This window comes from Anastrepha obliqua, chromosome 1, assembly GCF_027943255.1.
Source record: "Anastrepha obliqua isolate idAnaObli1 chromosome 1, idAnaObli1_1.0, whole genome shotgun sequence".
Taxonomy (NCBI): domain Eukaryota; kingdom Metazoa; phylum Arthropoda; class Insecta; order Diptera; family Tephritidae; genus Anastrepha; species Anastrepha obliqua.
The window spans coordinates 88457595-88479036 of NC_072892.1; positions in this window are offsets into that span (position 1 = coordinate 88457595).

Sequence of the window (21442 nt, forward strand, 5' to 3'; positions counted from 1 at the left end):
TAGCTAAAAATTCATATTTATTTACTTATGGTACTTAAGATAGTTTATTAAGTTGTTGTAAGCGGCACGCAACAACGACATTCCTTAATCGCATGAAAGGATTTTACGAAATTGATTTAAATAAAACGAAAAGTAATCATTACTGCACATATTTTTTGCGCTTAACTAAAAAAATCCTATAGTGGAGCGCATACGACTTTGACGGCGTAAGGCCCGGCGTCTACTGTTACTTTTAGTGCAAGTCTCTATTTATAATGCAAGCTTGTGTTGTTCACGAAAAACATCTATTTTTGATAATCATTTTTCTATGGAATGAATTAAATTAAATTAAATATCTGTTAGCCAGCGACCTTTATTAGAACTTTTTCTCTTATTTAAGTTTTAGATTGAGAGCTAAAAATCTTCAGTGCAACAGCTGATGTGTCATAAACAAATAGTCTTGGATATAGCAGTTGATCGACTTACTCACGCTGCGCTTAACTTCACAAACGCTTTAATGGAAAATATTAATATAAATGACAGTTTTGATGGAAATTATTGCGGCACGAAAGCCAAAGGCACAAATGCATACTAATATATTTTACATATATGTATGTATGTGTGAATTTGTGGTAGTGCACTCACAAGCTAGTGCATTATGACAAATGCAGCTTGGTGCATAACCACTAAACTTATTTTGGGTTGTAAGGAGTTAAGTTATGAGTTGTTGTGTGGCTTTGTGGCCGCAGCGGGATGCGCGCTGTTCTGCGACTTATTGAACTTCATTGAGGTCTCATGAATAAATTTTGTAAAAATGCATTTCATGTTCTGCAGTTTAGTCACATTCGTACGCAATCAATTAATGTTTGGTAATATATATTTTTTTGAAAATATTTTCAAAGTTATTGACTAATTAACATAATTAAGCAAACCTAATAAGTTAGGCAATAACTTCATATCCACTTGCTTAATATAATTTGTTGCCTAATTATATGCAGTAAAATTTCGTACACACAGATTTTACCTTAATTTTTCCACACAAAGAATATCCCAATAACAGGACACTCTAATAATCGGGTAAAAAAATTCAAACCATTTTTACCAAAAATTTCATAATTCAATAAAATCAAATTAAGCAATAAAAAAGCTAACTCAGGAACGAAAAATTATTTTGCATATCTTCTAAAGGAATCAAACTCAACTATCGTACAATTTTTTTTGCCCACAAAACTGTGGGTAAATTCCTTGATGAAGATAAAAGTGGCGCAAAATTAGGCAATTAGATAACTTTTTTTTATTACATTACAAAAAAATGATTTTAAGCGATGGAAATCTTTATTTGGACCTTTATAATTTTTCCGTTTAATGGAAAGATGATATTTGTCAAGTGGATGCCGCCAATGTTGATAGACATTTATGCCAGTTTTATCGTATGTATATCCCAAGACTTTCTGCAATATTTCAGGTAATATTGTATTTTCTGCAGGCTCTGATTGGCATAAGCCCGTAATTTCAAGTAACCACAAAGAAGAAGTCTGGGATGGTCAAATCGGGTGATCTTGTATGCCATGTCAAATCGCCAAAACGGGAGATAGAAGAACGAGGAAACACTTCCTGGGCCGTGCGGTTGTTGATAACACATGTTCACCAAGCCCCGCTCATACAATTCCGGCAATAAGATATGGTTCATCAAGCCCTTAAGGGTTAGTTTGAGTGCATGTAATGGCCGTTCGTGCTTCACACGTGGATTTTCAGTGCCCAAAAAACAAAAATGTTGTTCATTGTCGAACCGCCTGAATGAAATTGCCTCAGTAATTTACACGCGACTGACGGTTAGCAGGCATTAATTGCACTTTGTATGAGAACAAGTGTAAGCATATCACTAAAATTCGCTATAGGGCCCGTCTGGTGATGCCGAATTTCATGGTCTGTCGTCAGGTTGATGTCTCTTCGCTCGGCAGCCACAGCTGCAATATTCTCGGCCGAACGACCAGTCCGATGGCTAGCACGTCCTATAAGGTCTGGTCTAGTTCCAATGTTTTTGAGTTGAGCAGCGCAGCGCCGGAATGTTGGCCCAGTTAACGCAAATCGATTGAGAAATCGACGTCGATATTCATCAATTATTGGTCAAAATAATCTAGTTCATAAGAGTCAAATATAATTGATGTAGGACTTTATTTGCAAAAATTATAATACAAATTATACAAAATAAAATTATAATGATTTTAGCGACCTTGTGTAATGCAACATTTTAATATTTTTTATGGAATTTTACTTTTAAAATACTGGCTACTTAAAACCGACACTTCAATATAGCTTAAAGCTATCAGAATTTATTAGCGCACTTCAAATTGCGTATTTCATTAAACTATGTTGAAACGAAATAGAAGCAGGAGCAATAAAAAACGGCTTCCTTAAAGTAGGATATTCGGAAATTGATGAAGGTCTTCCTGAATTTGATCTCTTCCTGATTTACCGGTAAAGCAAGATTTGTTGAAAGGCATTGGAAGAAGTTTTTATGACATTTTTAAAAGGGATCCAATCGATGGTCCGCCTTTTATAAGATACATCTTTTAACTTTTATCGGCTCTTTATAAGGTCCGGGACTCGAAGTGTAACCAACTTCAGACCGCTTGCACGGGCATCAGCTGTCTGTTAGTTGACTGAATGATAGTCCAGAGCATTGTTTACAAGCGCGCGGAAGCATTTTGCCGAGAGTAAGGCGACCGCCGTAGCCGAATGGGTTGGTGAGCGACTACCATTCGGAATTCACAGAGAGAACGTTTATTCGAATCTCGGTGAAATTCCAAAACTAAGAAAAACATTTTTCTAATAGCGGTCGCCCCTCGGCAGTCAATGGCAAACCTCCGAGTGTATTTCTGCCAAGAAAAAGCTCCTCATAAAAATATCTGCCGTTCGGGTCGGCTTGAAACTGTAGTTCCCTCCATTTGTGGAATAACATCAAGACGCACACCACAAATAGGAGGTGGAGCCCGGTCAAACACCCAAAAAGGGTGTATGCGCCAATTATATATATATATATATATATAAATGCGAAAAAAGAAAATCAGTAATGGATTTCAAACGTAATAGTGTGATTGCATTACATATATTTGGCTGGAAAATCACAACCAGCGATTGTTCGAGAGCTCGAGCGCTTTAAGTAAAGAAAGTATTTGTTTATAGCACCATTACTCGTTACAATGATACTGGTAGCATTGCGAAACATAATGGATGTGATCATCAAAAGACTGCAACATCACGTGAAATGGTTAAAAAAGTGAAGGAGCGACTTGAGCGAAATCCCCGACGAAGTGCCAATCAAATCACAAACTTGATGCAATTCGATACCACCCAATGCTATTATATATTAGCAAAAAATATGGTAAAATCATAAGAAGTGTACAGAAACTGTGTGGCAAAAACTTTGTCGATATATGTAAATTGACTGTAAGGATTGTGGGGTAGTTACAAATTCTATACCCCAGACTCTGACGCTATCGTCTTTAGTATGGATCGCTTTATCGATTGCTTTTAGTGGGAGATGAAAATATCGCCTGGAACGTTCGCTTATGGGATAGTTATTTACATACTTACATATGTACATCAGGAGAGCAGCATGCAACTTTTACATAAAAATATGATATATTTGATTTTACTTTGTAGTTTGGTGTAATCCTCCTCACTAGCTGTGAGTTCGAAGAAACGAAGAGATAAAGTGTTTTTTAGCTCAGTTTTTGGAATTTTAATTACCATTCGCTTCTTCTTTTTGTAGTTGTTTTAATCTGTCGAAAATAAGCGAAAGTGAGAAAATAAACAAATCTCTTTTAGAAATTACTCCCTCGCTATTTCGTGCAACTTAATGCCACTCGTGTGCCGCTTTGCTGCCTCCTTTGTGCTACTTCATGCCTTAAAAGTTGGCCATTCAACATTTTAACACCTCATGGCTGTCACATCACTTAAACATTGCAATGCAATCGAAACGTAAGCGATTGCTTTGGCCTCTGCTTCTGCCGCATTTGCGTTGATGTCTGTTTTATTTCACGCGTCACATTCGTTGATTGCCGCCGGCTGCCCGCCGCTAAAAGATTTGCGACTGACAAGCATGCAACAGCAAATGCATTTATACTTAGCTAGGTACATACATGCACACTACATATACATATCTACGTACAAATCTGCATATGCTTGTGAGGTTGAATGTTTATGTTGCAGTGTTGCATGCGGTAAGGCAATGCAGAAGATAGATGGATGCGGTGTGTTGTGATCACACGGTTTGTTTACACGCTCTGCGCTACCGCAACCCGCAGGAAAGTAACAACAACAGCAAATACACTAACAAATGGATCTGCATATATGAATACTCCAGAGTCTATCACTAATGCCGCCAACGCCAATGCTACCGACGCCTGTAGCCCAACACATGTCGGTCGGCCTGATACAGTGAAAAATGATAAAAAATTAAAATAACACAAGCTGCACACATTCACAGTTACAAGTATTCAAATAGTTTCATCCAGTATCCGATCGCTAGGCTCTAGTTGTAGATTCATAGAATTCACATGCAACATTATATGTAGAAAAGAAAATAAAAACCAAGAAATCATTGACTGTGCTGTAGTCAAACAGAGTATGAAATTAAAGAAAGCACTATAAAATGTAAGACAAACAAGCATACAAGAATTGTGTACGAGGGACGGCTTATAATGCTACGATCCAAGATACTTAGCTAACATATAACTCGTCATCTCGTTAGGGTAGGTTAAGGTACGGTCGTTGCAACTTTTCACAAGAGTGCAGAGGGGTCCACATAGGCCTGGTTGCCTACTGTGATAGCAATATTTTGGGCTCAAATTTACCCCCTAATTCACAATGTGGTGATAACACTTTGCTTCTCTAATAAATGATGAAATATAGTATTGTGGATGCTTGCGGATCTAAATCTACCAGACGACCAAAGAAGTAAGACTTTGGGCAAGAGCGCAACAATGGCCGAGGAAATTTTTTACGCTCTCCATCTCCTCCACGTTCTTCCAGCTGCAACTGAGGTCATTAGGGGGAAACCTCATACCTTCCCATGTCTTCCCATTAGGAACACCGGGCACCGGTGACGATGCTAACCACTGTACTAATAAAAGACGAGTCTAGACTTATGAGGGACCTAATACATTCCCTCTAAGCCAGACGGGTCAAGTTACCTCAAGAGTTCGCTCTGCGGTACGTCTACTGTTGACTTCCCGATGTAGAGAGGTCTAATCCATTAGTTGCTTGGTTATAAGGGGATGCACACATAATGGGCAGAATGACTGATTTAAGTTATATATCCGATTGCCACTTTGAATGGATTATCCTAGCAATGTAGGGATTACTCGACTGACAGAGTAGATAATGATCGGTTGTGCTGCGACAAACCAGCACCCAATGCATAAGAACTTTTTTAACTACTAACGCAGCTTCAAAGATGTTGCAGTAGTCAGGTAGCCGTAGACTTAGGTTCAGCTGCAGCTCTTCAGAGTATACTCCATTCACGTCACTATTATTTGCCATGAGGCAGCAGTGAAAAAAACCCCTTCATTCACAGCTTTGCAGGATTCGTGTGAAAAAATGATTTTCAGAACAGAATTGCGGTGCAGTGTAATCTAACTCTCTACGTGGTTCGGGAAGAGCTCCGAGAATTATCAACTCGTTACTTGTAACCAAAAAATAATTGCGTGATCTACTTTTGCTATAAATAACACACCCTATTTCATTAGGTTCATTGGCAGTTATCCCTGGAGTAAATCACAACATCCGAACGTGGCGGCCGCCGTAGCCGAATGGGTTGGTGCGTGATTACCATTCGGAATTCACAGAGAGGTCGTCTGTTCGAATCTCGGTGAAAGCAAAATTAATAAAAAAAAAAAAACATTTTTCTAATAGCGGTCGCCCCTCGGCAGGCAATGGCAAACCTCCGAGTGTATTTCTGCCATGAAAAAGCTCCTCATAAAAATATCTGCCGTTCGGAGTCGGCTTGAAACTGTAGTTCCCTCCATTTGTGGAACAACATCAAGACGCACACCACAAATAGGAGGAGGAGCTCGGCCAAACACCTAACAGAAGTGTACGCGCCAATTATTTATTTTTTTTTTTTAAACCACAACATCATGTCAACGGGATCTGGGAATGACAGTTTAGAGCTTCGGATTGTGATTTAACTTTTCTAACAAATTTCTACTTCCAAACAAATTTCTGAGAAAGTGTCATCGATTTTTAAAGATTCTGCATCAAAAAAATGTGTCGATATATACCTTAACAAAGAGGAGATTTCTGTGAAGACAACCCCCACTAGAGTCGCCTATTTAACAAGTCAAAATATTTCTATGCGCTGATCAAGAAATTAAACTTTCAAGATAGCAGAAGTATAGATTAATAAAAAGAATGAATGGGTCAAATTTACACAACCCTTTGCATATACAAGAAATTCTGCGCGTTGAGCTCCGCGAATATATTTACATAGTTTTATAAGCAGCCACGATATGAACGTTGTTAAGACCGCGTGGTATGGCTTAAAAGCAACAAAGCTCACAGACCTGAACTACAGTCCGGTCCTGGCTTCCAGGCACTTCATTCTTTTTTCAAACTTAAAAGCAGTTCCGGGGACAAATATTTTCAGACGAGAGTTAAATAAAGGCGATCGTAGAAAACAATTTTGAAGAGATATCTAAAAAATGCAGTTGTGAAAAGGAAAAGTGTGCTTTACTTGAAGAGGATTGCATTGAAAAATAAAAAAATATAAATCCATGTTTTCATTCACTAAGTACCATAGGTCGCGAACTTATCAACCGTACCTTGTGCATACATATGTACAATGTGTAAAATTATATATGTATAAACTATATATTATATTTCTATTGGTTCTTCTTCGTATTCGTATCATTCGTGCGGGTAGAGTTGAACCTGTTTACTTACATATATCCGCTCTCCTCGTTTTTCACATGATCAATGACTTCATATAGGCAGGCAGGTCATTATCCTCACCACAAAAGTGAAAGCAACAACAATGATCTTATTGCGCTTGCAGTTGCAGTGGCATCCGCTTTAAATATGTAGAAATAAATCATAAATGCTTACCACACATTGCTTCGGTTGGTTAGACGAAGGCAGTGGTTAACAATGCGCTGGAAGAGATAATTTAGCGTGAAAAACTATGAATGACAACCTAATTTGAAATTTAAGAAATAGTTAGATACCCATGTGCTTAATTTGCTTCGGCAGATATGCAAATTAGTACACAAACTGGTCAAAGCTGTATGCTGAACGGGAGCAGATGTTATATGAACCCAGATCGGAATCGGCAAATTATCCACTGCGTTACAGACGGAGGTGTTAACAATGTCGGCCGGCATCGAAATAATCCTTAAGTTTGAAAGGCGCACTATAGTAGTTATAATTACATTTACCCGAGCGGCTATCTGATATAGTACAGGCTTGTTCAGGTAACAAAGTAACTCTAATCTGGTTACCTGCCCCCCCCCCCCCCCCCCCCCCTCCGCCCCGTATTGATTGCAGATGAGCTAATAAGTTGAGGTTCCGTTAATTCAGATAGGAGTAAATGCTGGTGAATAATAAAGAACTCTCAGGCGGGCGAAGCAGTTCAAAGCAGGTATTCAGTTGTTTACTGGTTACCTAACCGGTCACAATTAACTGCGCTCTCCGATGCGCCTCCCATAACTAGTCTATCTACTGAAAAATACTCTGGGCCCTGTCTAGAGGATAATGGGGTCTGCGTGTATATTTTTTGAAAAAACTCGCCCTGGTCAGAGAGAAATTTAAATTTGCACTTCAGCTTCTGTATTGTCGAACTCCTTAACGTTTGAACCTTTCAGCATTCTTAGGAGTCTCTGATGGTATGTTGAACGACTTGGCTTAAGGATGATTTACTGACATACAAAGTGTCCTATGGGTCTACATATGAAGTGACCCAAATTAATATCACTCTATCTATCTAGATAAGTTCTGTTGTGTATGAAAATATTTTGAAATGTTTGAGTATCGAGAGAATAACTGGAAATAAAAGACATTTCAGAAGCGCTAGTATCGCATCCATAGTAAGGTATAGCAACCAAGAGCATCCATTTGTGACACCAGATAGAGGGGAGTGGTATAAGTTCAATGGCCTGCTAAGTTGGCAGTCCAATCGAGGCCAAGATTTTGCTCAATAAAGAAATAGTCTATATACTAGCATTGAGGAACGAAAATGCTCAGCTTGCTCTTTGGATATTAAGAAATACACTTTGCACTATCTCTTAGTCACTTTATATCTTAGACACAGCCGAATTAAGTTCATTATAAGTTCACAAAGGATAATGGATGAACCTCTCTCAAGCTGACGCATGATCACGTTATGCTTTTCTCATTTTATGGCTGCTTGTAGGGTGGAATAATATCTACAGCAGGTTTTCAATGCCATAAACGATTTTAATTCACTAAGTAGATATAAAACCAATCCAGAATCAGAGAACAATAAATATTGTTTTGTTATCTCATCGTTAAATAGCTCATCCCAAGTGTGAAGTATAGTTTGAAGATATTCATCGAAATAAGTTATATAGATATTTCTTCAATCTAGAATACAACAAGAAAATAAGTTTTATAGTTTGAAGATATTCATCGAAATAAGTTATATAGATACTTCTTCAATCTATATAACTTATTTCGATGAATATCTTCAAACTACAATATAAAACTTATTTTCTTGACATACAATCTACTTCAAATGATAGCATGACACGATTTTAACCAATTTTGATTATTTATACAACAAAAGGCAACTCAACTCAATAAAAAAGGGTCAACATGATTATTGTTGTCTGGTGTAGAATCCTGAGAGAAAGTGAGAGAGAGTTTAGGATAATGGCTTTACTTAAACTATTGGCCTGGTGGTTCGACATTTGGCGGATTGAAACTCCTTGGCATATAATCTTTATAATCTTTATCAGATCGGATGACTTATAACATGTATACATGTAACTTATACACTTTTGGCTGTTTGGCTGAGCTCCTCCTCCAATTAATATTTGGGCGTCTTGATGTTATTGCACTATTGAGGAATTGATTGCAAATTTTATTACTTCAACGTGAATTAACGTCTTATGTAACTAATATATAAGGCTATAAGGAACCAACTGCTAGAAGTACCCACATAACAATTATGTGTATCAGATAGATAGTAACGTCATTTAAATTAAATTTATTTCCTTTATTCAATTAATTTATAAATTATATATAGTCTGTAAGGATAAAATCTAGACTATTGTAAATAAATAATTGAAGAGAACTTTGATTTGGTTTAAGGGGGGAGCCTGGTTTATGAGGTTTAAAAATTGCATCTCTTTGCGATTTTTTTTTTAAGGAAACAATTAATTTAGCACTGCAAAGTTTTTTCTATCTTTTAATGAACATTTAAAAAGTATAACAAATTTTTGTACTGGTTAAAATAAGTTGAAAAAAATGTTTAACATAGAAATTAGTAGAGCGCTGCAACGCTGGAGTTTCCAACTGGCGTACAAGATACAGCTCGTAATTATTATCTAAAGCAAAAAATTCAAATGGATTTCTAATTATCATGATTTTTTATTCTAGATGAACTAAGAAAACTGAGAGAAATTCCAAAATTTCAACTTTTTGTAGGTTTAAAAAAAAAAAATGCCTTTCTATAAAACAAAAATTCACTTCAACTTGGTATAAAAATCTTGAATCTTTTTTTTTATCTATTTTGTTAGTTCTAATAGAAGAGAATTTAATACTGAAGGGAACAAGATATGATTCATTTCAAAAGGTTCATTAGTTTTAAGTTCATTCATGTACGCCAATTCAAAGAAATCATAAAAATGAAAAGTCGAGAAAAGAAGATAAAGTTTGTACTATAGCTGTGCGGTCACAGCGTAACTACCCAACGCTCGCCTACCTTTGGCTTTGTATCTATGGAAATATTGAGAATTAAGCTCTGTAACTTTGTGTGAATATTCTGAAATATATTAGGAATCGCTTAAAATGAAAAAACATTGAGTTTCTTGACCTTATAAACCAGGCTTCCCCCTTAAATGCAACTAAATTAAGGCAAAAGGTGGTTGCTACATAAACGAAAGGAGCTGCTCGACAAGAATGCATCAAAGCTAAAGAAATCAATATGCGCCCAACATAGTTTCATACAAACGAAAGACAAAACAGTTAATTTCAGAAAGGCACAGTTTTCGTGGACAAAACATTGTTTCTTTCATTACTTCAGATAAATTTTTTTTAATACCGGATGGAAAGCAATATATTTGGATATAAAGTGCCCGCCATCTATAGTTACGGATTTGAACTAGGTATTATTTGAAGAATGTTAACACTCAGCTGTCATCTGATTTGACAGAAAATTAGTTTTATTCTTCCGCTGAGCGAAAATGGTTGTGTATACGCTCAAAAAACGCTGGGAAATATTGCAACATTACATTGAAAATCATGGTAATGTTGCAGAATGTGTACGAAAATTACGTACGGCAATGGGAAGAAGAAAAGCACCGAATGAAGCGTATGTGCGTTACTTTGCGAAAAAAATAAGAGAAACTGGGCTGCTTATTGACAAACCAACGCGTAACCGACCAAAAACCATGCGTACACCCGAAAATATTGCTGCTGTGGCCGAGAGTGAAAAAATTAAATTAAGTGAGTTATAGAAAGGAAACTAAAAAGTTCGACCCAAATTGGGGGACATCAGAATTCATTTTAGAGGTATGGTTCCTTCGGCAAAGTTTCCTATTTTGATCGCTAGAATATGATTTTCACAGAGCATTGGGCGATTTTTTTGCCTCCCCACAAATCGACCCGGCCTAACATACATACATATATTGCACAAGTATCACCAAAGCCAGTGAGATTTCCAATTCCAAAAACTTTTCTTTTCCATTATTTATATTTACGCATTTGTATGTATGTATGTATAAGTATGTACATGCACATAATTAACAACTTTCACGCTTTATGACTATTTTGGATAGAAAACTCAATGGTTCCCTTTATTTTCTGCAGCGGCCGTTTTAATTTTCTTTTTCAAAGCGAGTCAAGTGTAATATATGTACTTACAAAGTACATATGCCCATACATATTTATTTTGTATGTACATACATGTACATCCATACACACTTATATATATTGAATGCATGAATGAAGGCATTCACACATATGCACACGTACAAGTATTGTCTGGATTTTTCCCTCGCATCGGCTGCACACTTTTATTTATGCTAATTATTTTTGCTGAAACCAGAAAAATGCCATCAAATGCTGAATAAATATTCCCAAAAAGATAGTATTATAATAATTTTTACTACAAGCACACACACACACGTTTTTACGCTTACGTTACAACATTTTTAATGTAAATATTTGACTTATCAATTTTCATTTTCAAATATTCTCGATTCGATTGCCATATTGAATGCAACTGAGCACGTCTCGGCATCAATACGGATATTATGTGTGCCCCTCAGGACATGCCACATGCCACATGCAATCTCTGTATATACATATGGTACATAAATGTGTATGTACAGTGGCTCAATCAACAACTCGGTCATACCTAGCATGCAGCTTCGAATTAAAAAATTTTCTAAGAAATGCAAGTTAAATATCTTTATTTTTATATTTTTCTATTGGGTATTCAAAAAGGATTTTAAAAATAGTTATAATAATTTACAAGTCCATCATCTCCTTGTTTTAAACAATTTTTCATGCGCCATTCGCGCAATTGGTCTCAAAAAAGAAGTCAAGCATCTGGAATTATTGCGATTGTTTGGCACTTTATAACGGGGAACCCCATAATTAATTTGATCTCGGTAGAACAGTGCAAAGAAAGAACCAAACGTAATAAATTCAAATACAATTTCAGTCGTGTCCAAACTATAAAAATGGGTAGACGAGTGGACAAAGCTCAATTCAAGTCAGAAATTTAATTATTAGTGATCATGAAAAGGGTAAAACCATTCGCGAAATCGCAGAAATAGTGGGCAGATCCCATTCGACTGTACACGACGTGATAAGACATTTCGAAGAAACAAAATCCGTCGGAAATATTTAGAAGAAATCGGGGCGACCAAAACTGTAACAAGTTAAGAAAAATTCAAATTTGAGCGCTCCTAAGCTCGCAATAGAAGTCGCCATACCTTCATATTAACTGCAATCCCAAAAGTAACAAACTGTAACAAGTTAAGAAAAATTCAAATTTGAGCGCTCCTAAGCTCGCAATAGAAGTCGCCCAATACCTTCATATTAACTGCAATCCCAAAAGTATACGTATAGTGTTGCCAAGGAATATTTATAATGGAAGAGTTGCATGAAAAAAACTTTCGTCAACGAGATTAACCGACGCAAGAGAATAAAAATCGCAAAACGTCACGGGGATAAGGATTTTGAGAGCTGGAAGCACGTTTTATTTGCAGACGAAAGCCAAGTTTAACATATTTAGGTCAGATGGACAATTATATGTGTGGAGAGGACTTAATGAAAAGTTGCTGGAAAAAAATTTGTGTCCGACAGTTAAACATGGTGTGGATCGGTAATGGTATGGGGCTGTATGTCCGTTGCTGGTTCTGGAAAATTGTGCTTCATTAACGGCAATATGGGCCGAAAACAACACCTAACAATTGTGAAATAAAATTTGGTCCAAAGTGCTGATAAGTTGGGAATTAAGGACAATTTTCAGTACTATCAAGACAACGATCCGAAGCATAAGGCACTTGATGTCCGTATGTGGCTTATGAGCAACTGCCCTAAAGTACTTGAAACACTTCCACAATCTCCAGGCATCAATGTAATTGAACATTTGTGGCTTCATTTAGAAAACAATCTGAAAAAACATGTTATTAGAAACAAGAAAAACTTAGAAAATGCTATTAAAGAAGAGAAGAAGGAAAATAGATCCTGTAACATGTAAGAAGCCGGTCAAACGCATGCCAAGAAGATTGAATGCTGCGAGAAAATATTAATATCAATAAATATTAATTATATTCTTTATTGGCGGCCGCCGTAGCCGAATGGGTTGGTGCGTGATCACCATTCGGAATTCACTGAGAGGTCGTTGGTTCGAATCTCGGTGAAAGCAAAATTAATAAAAACATTTTTCTAATAGCGGTCGCCCCTCGGCAGGCAATGGCAAACCTCCGAGTGTATTTCTGCCATGAAAAAGCTCCTCATAAAAATATCTGCCGTTCGGAGTCGGCTTGAAACTGTAGGTCCCTCCATTTTGTGGAACAACATCAAGACGCACACCACAAATAGGAGGAGGAGCTCGGCCAAACACCTAACAGAAGTGTACGCGCCAATTATTTATTTATTTTTTTTTTTTATATTCTTTATTCTTAAATAAATATTATTTGCCTAACTAAACTTTATATAAATGTTCGATTTCTTTTTTGTCCTGTATTTTGCTAAGTATTTGTTTGTATTTTCTATGTATGAATGCATTGTAGTTTGTTTATGTTTTTTGTAGTTTTGAAAAATACGCTTGAAGAACGAAAATAAATCCGACACATAAACGCATTCGATTTGCATTTTAATATATATTTTTTGATTTAAAACCATATCACTTGTGCGAGTTATTTATTGAGCCACTGTATGTCCCTGCATTCGAAAATAATGAAAATTTTTTCTATTATAATACTAATGCATATGTTTGTTTGTGTTTTATTCATTACGAAATTCCTCTGCTGGATATTGTACGGATACGTGCAGGAAATCATCTATTAGAAAATATTGCTTTTTACTATTTGTGAAGTATGTGCACGCACGCACAAATGCGTATGAAAATGTGGCTGCATTTGTGCTCAAATATGCACATCTACATACATTCAAATGTATTTGTACTTACATTATATTGGTTAAGTGAACAGTTTCCATACCCATGTGATAACATTGTAATAACGTTGCATTTCATTGTTGTTGCATTTTTCAAGGACTGTGGAATTTCGAATTAAATGATCTTCAGGGAAAAATGCAGAGTCAATATCTTGTAGCGAGAAATAGAAGGTACAGATTGCATTTTGAGGGTAAATCTATAAATAGAGAAGTGTCTAAATTTGAGGTAAACTTTCAATATACAAATACATATTTGTATACATATATGTATGTAAAGGGTCTTTCCAACGACATGCCTAGGTGTTGTTTTAAAATTAAAACATTTACAAATTTAGATCCTTTTAGATTTTCCTACTATTATTAAAAATATGGCTTTCAGCAATTGCATGTGAAAAGTGATATCATTTAAATGTTGACCATTAGCTAATAAGCGTCTACAGGTAATATCCGCCAAACACTCGATTTACGAATGTCTAATTATTGAGAACGTCGAGACGTCGATGTTGAAGGTTGTTCAGCAACACTGCAGTAATGAGTTGTTTCGGGACTACTGTGGAGTACGTAAGTTCGAATCTCCCTGCATGAAACACCACGATGAAGAAAACGTTTTTCCTAATAGCGGTCGCCCCTCGGCGAGCAATGGCAAACCTTCGAGTGTACAGGGTGAACGACATGAAGTGCTACCAACTTCACACTGCTTGTATCTGTAAAACAGCTGATGACATCAACGTCAAAATTGTTCTGATGACAGTTCAATATATTGTTTATAAGACATTAAAAGCATTTGCGTCTCAGTTTTGTTGAATTTTTTTTTCTGTGATGGAATTCAAACGTAATAGTGTGATTGCATTATATTTGGCTGGAAAATCACAACCAGCCATTGTTCGTGAGCTCAGTTACCTCAAAGTGAATAAAATATTTGTGTATCGCACTATAAAACGTTACAATGATACTGGTAGCATTGCAAAACGCTATGGAGGTGGACCAAAAAAAACCGCAACAACGCCAGAAATGGTTCGGAAAGAGAAGGCTCGACTTGAACGAGATCCACGTCGAAGTGGAAGAAAAATGGCCAAAGAACTGAAAATATCGCAAGACAACATTCGACGCATATTGAAAAATGAGCTCAAGATCACGGCTTACAAGTTCCAAAAAGCACACGATCTTTCACCCCAGCAAAAAAAAGTTCGGTGCGAAAGAGCAAAGGAGTTGTTGCGCTTGCACGAACGTGGCGAATTTCCTAACATTGTGTTTTCTGATGAAAAAAATTTCCCAATTGAGCAGTTCATAAACACTCAAAACGATCGTGTTTACTTGACCGAATGCTCAAACGAGGATTTTAGCCTACGTATGGCCACTCGAAGCAATTTCCCATCGCAAGTAATGGTTTGGGCCGCAGTGACCGCTGATGGACGCTCTTCAATCGTTTTTATCGCGCCTGGTGTCAAAGTGAATCCGACTTATTGTCGGGAAAATGTTTTAGAAGCTGCTTTAGAGCCATGGACACTCAAACATTTCGGTCGTAGACCATGGACGTTCCAACATCACTCGGCACCGTCTCATAAAGCTCGTGTGAACCAAGAACGGTTAAAAAATCATGTTCCAAACTTCATTTCGTCCACACAATGGCTTTTGAATTCGTCAGACGCAAATCCGATGGACAATTCCATCTGGTCCATTTTGGACTAAAAAATATGCCAGTATGAATGCGCTGAAAAAAGCGATTATACGAGATCAAATATCTCAAGATCATATTCGCGCAGCATGCAGCTCATTTTTTGACCGTTTGAAGGCTATTGTCAAGGCAAAAGGTGGTCATATCGAGCTAAAGTGAATATATGTTAAAATTGTAATCATTTTTGAACAATTTTGTCTTCGAAATCAATAAAAACCAATTTCACACAAAAAAGTTATGGTGTTTTGAATAGGTAACATTTCATGGCGGTCACCTGTATTTCTGCCATCAAAAACGCCTCATAGAAAATATCTGCGTTTGGAGTCGGCTTCAAACTATAGGCCCTTGCAAGTGTGGAACAGCATGAAGACGCACACTAAAAATAGGAGGAGGAGCGCTAATTATTCATTTTTTTATTTATGTGCATTTATAGTTTCATAAAGTTATAAACCTAAAATTTTTTGTGATAAATCAACTCCTATAATTATACCTGTATGAGCAGTTTTTCTATACAGAATGAAGAAGTCCAATTGAAAGAGATAGAAATAAGCCGAGTTTTGAACATACAAGTATATCACTAAGAGCTGTATTTGTATACCCGCCCACTTGTGCACAAAAATTTTATAATTTTTTTTATATATCGGTTGTATGTGGCCGAGTATATACGAGGGTAAATAATAATAAATCTTTCAAAAAGTCCACGATATGATTCTCGTTGTTCGACGAACGAAAATGCGCGAAGTAACACAGGCCATATGTGTGTCGACCGGAACCAGATTTAATATTTTACATGGTAAGTTGACGATGAAAAAATTGTCAGCCCGATGAGTGCCGTGATTGCTCACGGTGGACAACAAGCGGATGCTGCAGTTAACTTCAAAGCAGTGTAATTGGAGCAATTTAAGCGAGATCCGAAGGAATTTTTGCATCGAGTTGTCACCGTTGATGAAACCTGGATTCATCCTAACACATCTAAAAGTAAGCAACAATCAAACCAATGGATTTATTTCGGTGAAACTGCTCCAAAGAAGGCGAAGACAGTCCCCATCGACCGGAAAGGTCATGGCGACGATGGATTTTTTAGAAAAAGGAAGAACAATTCCTGGACAATACTACAGTGAGATATTTGATGGTTTTTACAAAAAATTGAAGGAGACACAGTGGCAAAAAGGAAGGTGCTATTTCACCACGATAACGCACCAACACATTCATCCGGAGTTCTCGCCGTCAAACTGCATGAATTGCGTTATGAATTGGTGCCTCATCCTCCGTATTCACCCGTTTGGTTCCCTCCCACTTTTTCTTGTTTTCTAACATGAAGAAAAGGCTCGCGGGAAAAAAATTTAGCTCAAACGAAGAAGTCATATAGAAAAACAAGATATACATAAAACTGCCAAGTAATGAGGCAACGAACTCGGTGTGAAAAACCCTATTACTCTTTGTGTAAGGTAGTCTGGTATGAAAAATAGGTCAATAACCAGGTCTGCCTGCCTTATATCGGTATTTTTCAAAAAGCGCAAACAAAAGAAAAATAGAAATACTCAAATCTGATACAAATGAATGCAGTGCGATATAAATAATTATACAGAAATTTGAAGCTATTGCAAATTTTAAGATAATTCAGAGGCTCTTTTGTAATGTAAATTTCAGAGGAGTCTGGCTGACTCCCCGTGCCTAGTTACGTGTTAAAGGATGTCTCATCGGGCCCAGTTACGAACTAAAGATTCCGGTCGTTGTACCTGAATATATAATTTTGCGATATCTGCACCTAAAGAAAGGGTCCACGAATTTGTTAAAAGGCTTAATGCTGGCAGCAAAGCCATCCTTCATCCAAAAGCTTCATTTATAAGGTAAATGCTCGGTCTCACCACTCAATTTTCATTTAGTTAGATTCTTAAGACTTAGAACAGTAAAGTTTTTTATTCAAATTGCACAACTTAAAATTTTAACAGCCTAATAAATTTTAAAATTGATTGGTAAAACCGGGCATAAGTGAAGCTAAAATAAAGGAAGGTAGATTTCGAGTACTTTAAAATTTTGATAAATCTTAAATATTTTTAATGGGTGTCAGTTGAGCGTTTTGATTTTTACGGACGGGTTACTGGCCCAACGCAACCTACTATTCGATAATATGTTTCCAGTGAGTTAGGGGTTAGAATTCGTCCGAAGTTAGGTATGTCTGTCATAAAGGCGACTAAAAACTAGGGCTACCAGGGGATTAGGGCTATGGAAGCTTAACTGGCAGTGTCTTCGGGTACAAGGTCTGACCTTAGACTTAATCTCGGTACCACGGGGAATAGGTGCCCTCAGTGTTCACTCTGACCTGTTCTTGGGAACAGGCCTTCGGGGAGGTTTTCGTGGTGGCTGTGGTTAATACCTAAAACGCGGGTAAATCTTTTCTGGGTGATATGGAGCTGCATGGCAACCGGGTGCCGGGACCCACAGAATGGCAAACGTTTAGATGGGCCTTGAACCCTACAGGGTGGGCCAAGTAGCGTTCGCTGTTTGAACCACCTTTTTTTTTGTGTATGGTAACACAAATGTCATGTCAAATGTGTTCAGAATTTACTTAATGGTTTAACATTTACGAAATGGGACGCTATACGCTTGAACAAAATTGGGAAAAATTGAAAACCTATTTCCAAAGTGGAGAGTCGGTGGCTACGTCAATAAGCAAAATTGTCGGATTTGGGGCTCAGAAAATCCACACGTTACTGCATTGTGCAAATGCATCCACAATGAGTCACTGTTTGGTGCGGTTTTTGGTCTGGCGGCATCATCGGGCCATTTTTTTTCGAAAATGAGCGAGGAGCCGCGGTTACAGTAAATGGCGAGCATTACCATGACATGCTCAACGACATTTGGTTTCAACAGAACGGTGCAACTTGTCACACTGTCAAAGTTACACTCGAACTTTTGGCTACCGTTTTTGAAAACCGAATAATCAGCCGAAACTCCGATATCAATTGACCACCTCGGAGGTGCGATTTAAGCCCTTTGGACTATTTTTTGTGGGGAGCCGTTAAAGGCAAATGCTATGCGAACCATCCAGAGACGATTGATGCTGAAAAACATGAAATCGATGTTGCCATTCATGAAATTGGAGCCCAAACAATTGAAAATGTGCTTAAAAACTGGGTTGATCGAATGGCCTACTGTAAGACCAGTCGTGGCAGTCATTTGAACGATATTAATTTTCATTCATAAATAACAAAGTTCAATCTTTAAAATAAAAAAGAGTTTGTAAAAATATTGATTAGTTTGTTTTTATAGCCGATTCAAAAAGCAACATTTTACATGGCCCACCCTATATTAAGGCAGTTAGTGTGTCCATCCCACACTACGAAGACCTATAATTACTTAAAACAATGAAATAATACATCGAACAGCAAATGAATATAAAAATAAATCATATAAATATCTTCTGCTCTGATCAATAACGATCAGGGAGCATCAAGCCGAACTTAGAGGTTGTGAGCAGCTTGAAGTATTCAACAAAGAAGTGGCTTCTAGTCATGCCTACGTGCGTGGCAATCATAGAGCTTATCGTAGTATGCCGCTCAGTGAATAACCCCATTCCCCATTCGGCTCTATTCTCCGACTAGGAGCGATAATATGTGCAGAAAGTTTTTTTTATAGAAGTTTCTTAGCTCTTCCAAAATGCTACCTAAAAGTATACATTATATTTATATCAGGGAATAACAAAAACACGGTTGAGGGAATAGCCTGGTTAAGCTTTACATCTTTATGCCCACATTTTCTAAGTAAGAAGAGAGTATTAATAAGAATGAAGGGCTGTTAATAAAAATTAAATTTCTTTATCCGCATTTAAATATGTTCTCTGAGAAATTGGATCAGTTCAGCGACGAACAAGATGAGCGTATACCTCTGGAAAGGCGATAGAGAAAAGATTTATTACGAGGGTGCCTTTTATATTTCGGGATTAGAGAACAAAAGCAAATTTTAATCATCAAAAATCACTTTCATCACTTCAAAATATTCTCCATGAAGATCTATAGACTTTTGCATGCGTTTGAACCAATTGTCGAAGCACTTTTGCCACTCTGAATGAGGTACCTCCAAAACATGCATTCTGAATGCCGCAACCGCTTCTTCAGGTGTCGAAAAACGTTGACCTCTCAGTTTGTTTTTTACGTACGGGAATAAAAAGAAGTCATTCGGTGCCAAGTCAGGACTATACGGCGGATGACCCATTAGTTCGATGTTTTGGGTGCTCAAAAATGCAGTTGTTTGAGCCGATGTGTGAGAGCTCGCATTGTCCTGGTGAAGAGTGATCCGTCTTTGGCGATTGGTTTTCCTAATTTCTTGGAAGACAACTGGCAAACAAATGGTTGTGTACCATTCAGCATTTACTGTTCTGCGTTGTTCTAGTGGTACGGTTGCGACATGTCCAGTTTTTCCGAAAAAACAGGCGACTATTTGCTTGGAAGTTCTTCGTGCGCGAACAACTTTTGTTGGATTTGGCTCATCTTGAAACACCCATACAGTCGACTGCTGTTTACTTTCGGGCTCATACGCGTAAATCCATGATTCATCACCTGTCACGATGTCGATCACCTGACACGAGCCCTTTTTTGAGCAATTGACAAATTGTGTGGGATCCAACGCGAACAAATTTTTTTGACAGTCAAATGTTTATGCAATATTGAATGTATGCTGATGCCACTAATGCCTAAGATTGTCTCAATCTCACGATAGGTCACATGACGAACTTGCAATATCAGTTCGCGCACAGCATCAATGGTTTTCGGAACAACAACTGATTTTGGACGACCTTCACGAAATACGTCTTGGAGTGAACTACGACCACGAGTGAATTCACCATACCATCGATAAACACTGGTCCTTGATGGAGCTTCATCGCCAAAAAATGAATTAAGTTCATCCATGCAATGTTGCTGAGTTAATCCACTTCGAAAGTTGTAAAAAATAATCGCACGAAAATGTTCACGATTTAATTCCATTTTTGGACCGAGATGAATCTTTTAAGTTACTGTAAACAACACAAATAGCGCTGGTATTTCAAAACGTTCTGAGTACGTAAAAGCCAAAAAATATCAAACTTTGCGATATAGCTGTCAGTTGCCAAATTGCAACACCAGGGTTGCCAAATCCTGCCAAATAAAAGGCAACCCTCGTAACATGGGCAGCATAATTTCATTTTCGTCAAAGTAAATACATTTTTAGTTCTCGGCTTAAATTGCATTGAAAAATTTAATTTACTATTTTCTAAATTAACATTTTTCGGCCACATACTGTCATAGCTATGCCGCATTTCATTTCCGCATAACCACGCAATATGGGTGGGCCTCAAAAATCAAATCATTAGAAAAAGTAGAAAATCAGAAACAATCAAAGTCACCAACACGAAATATCATCAAAAAATCAGCATGCATAATGGCTAATAAACAACAGAGAAAATATTGAATACATAAACGAAAAAAAAAAAAATAATAAATATAAAAACAAAGTGTAGGAATAAGGTAGGTGCATTGGTAGAAACACACCATGCATGGCAAATGAGTGCACCATCACAACAACAGTACAAGTAATATGTTGTTGTAATAGTTTTTGTTGTGACTTGTTCATTAGTTTGACTGCCATGAAATTAATTCGGTTTGGAGTGTGAGTGAGCCCACCAGCAATATGATGCAACTGCTACATTAACAGCAATGCTGCCACACCGAATTTCCCTATAGTTTGATTGTTTTTTCTTGCCGCTTCATTTTGTAGGAGGAAACTAATAGGGTATCTAATTTAAGACAACCAGCGGGCTGAGCAGCCAGTTTGTTTTACCTGAGAAAAGGCAGTGCAAGATGGAGAGTGATGCGCACAAAAAATACCGTAATGCAACCAGCACTCATCTGCATTTATTTGTGCATAAATGTGTGC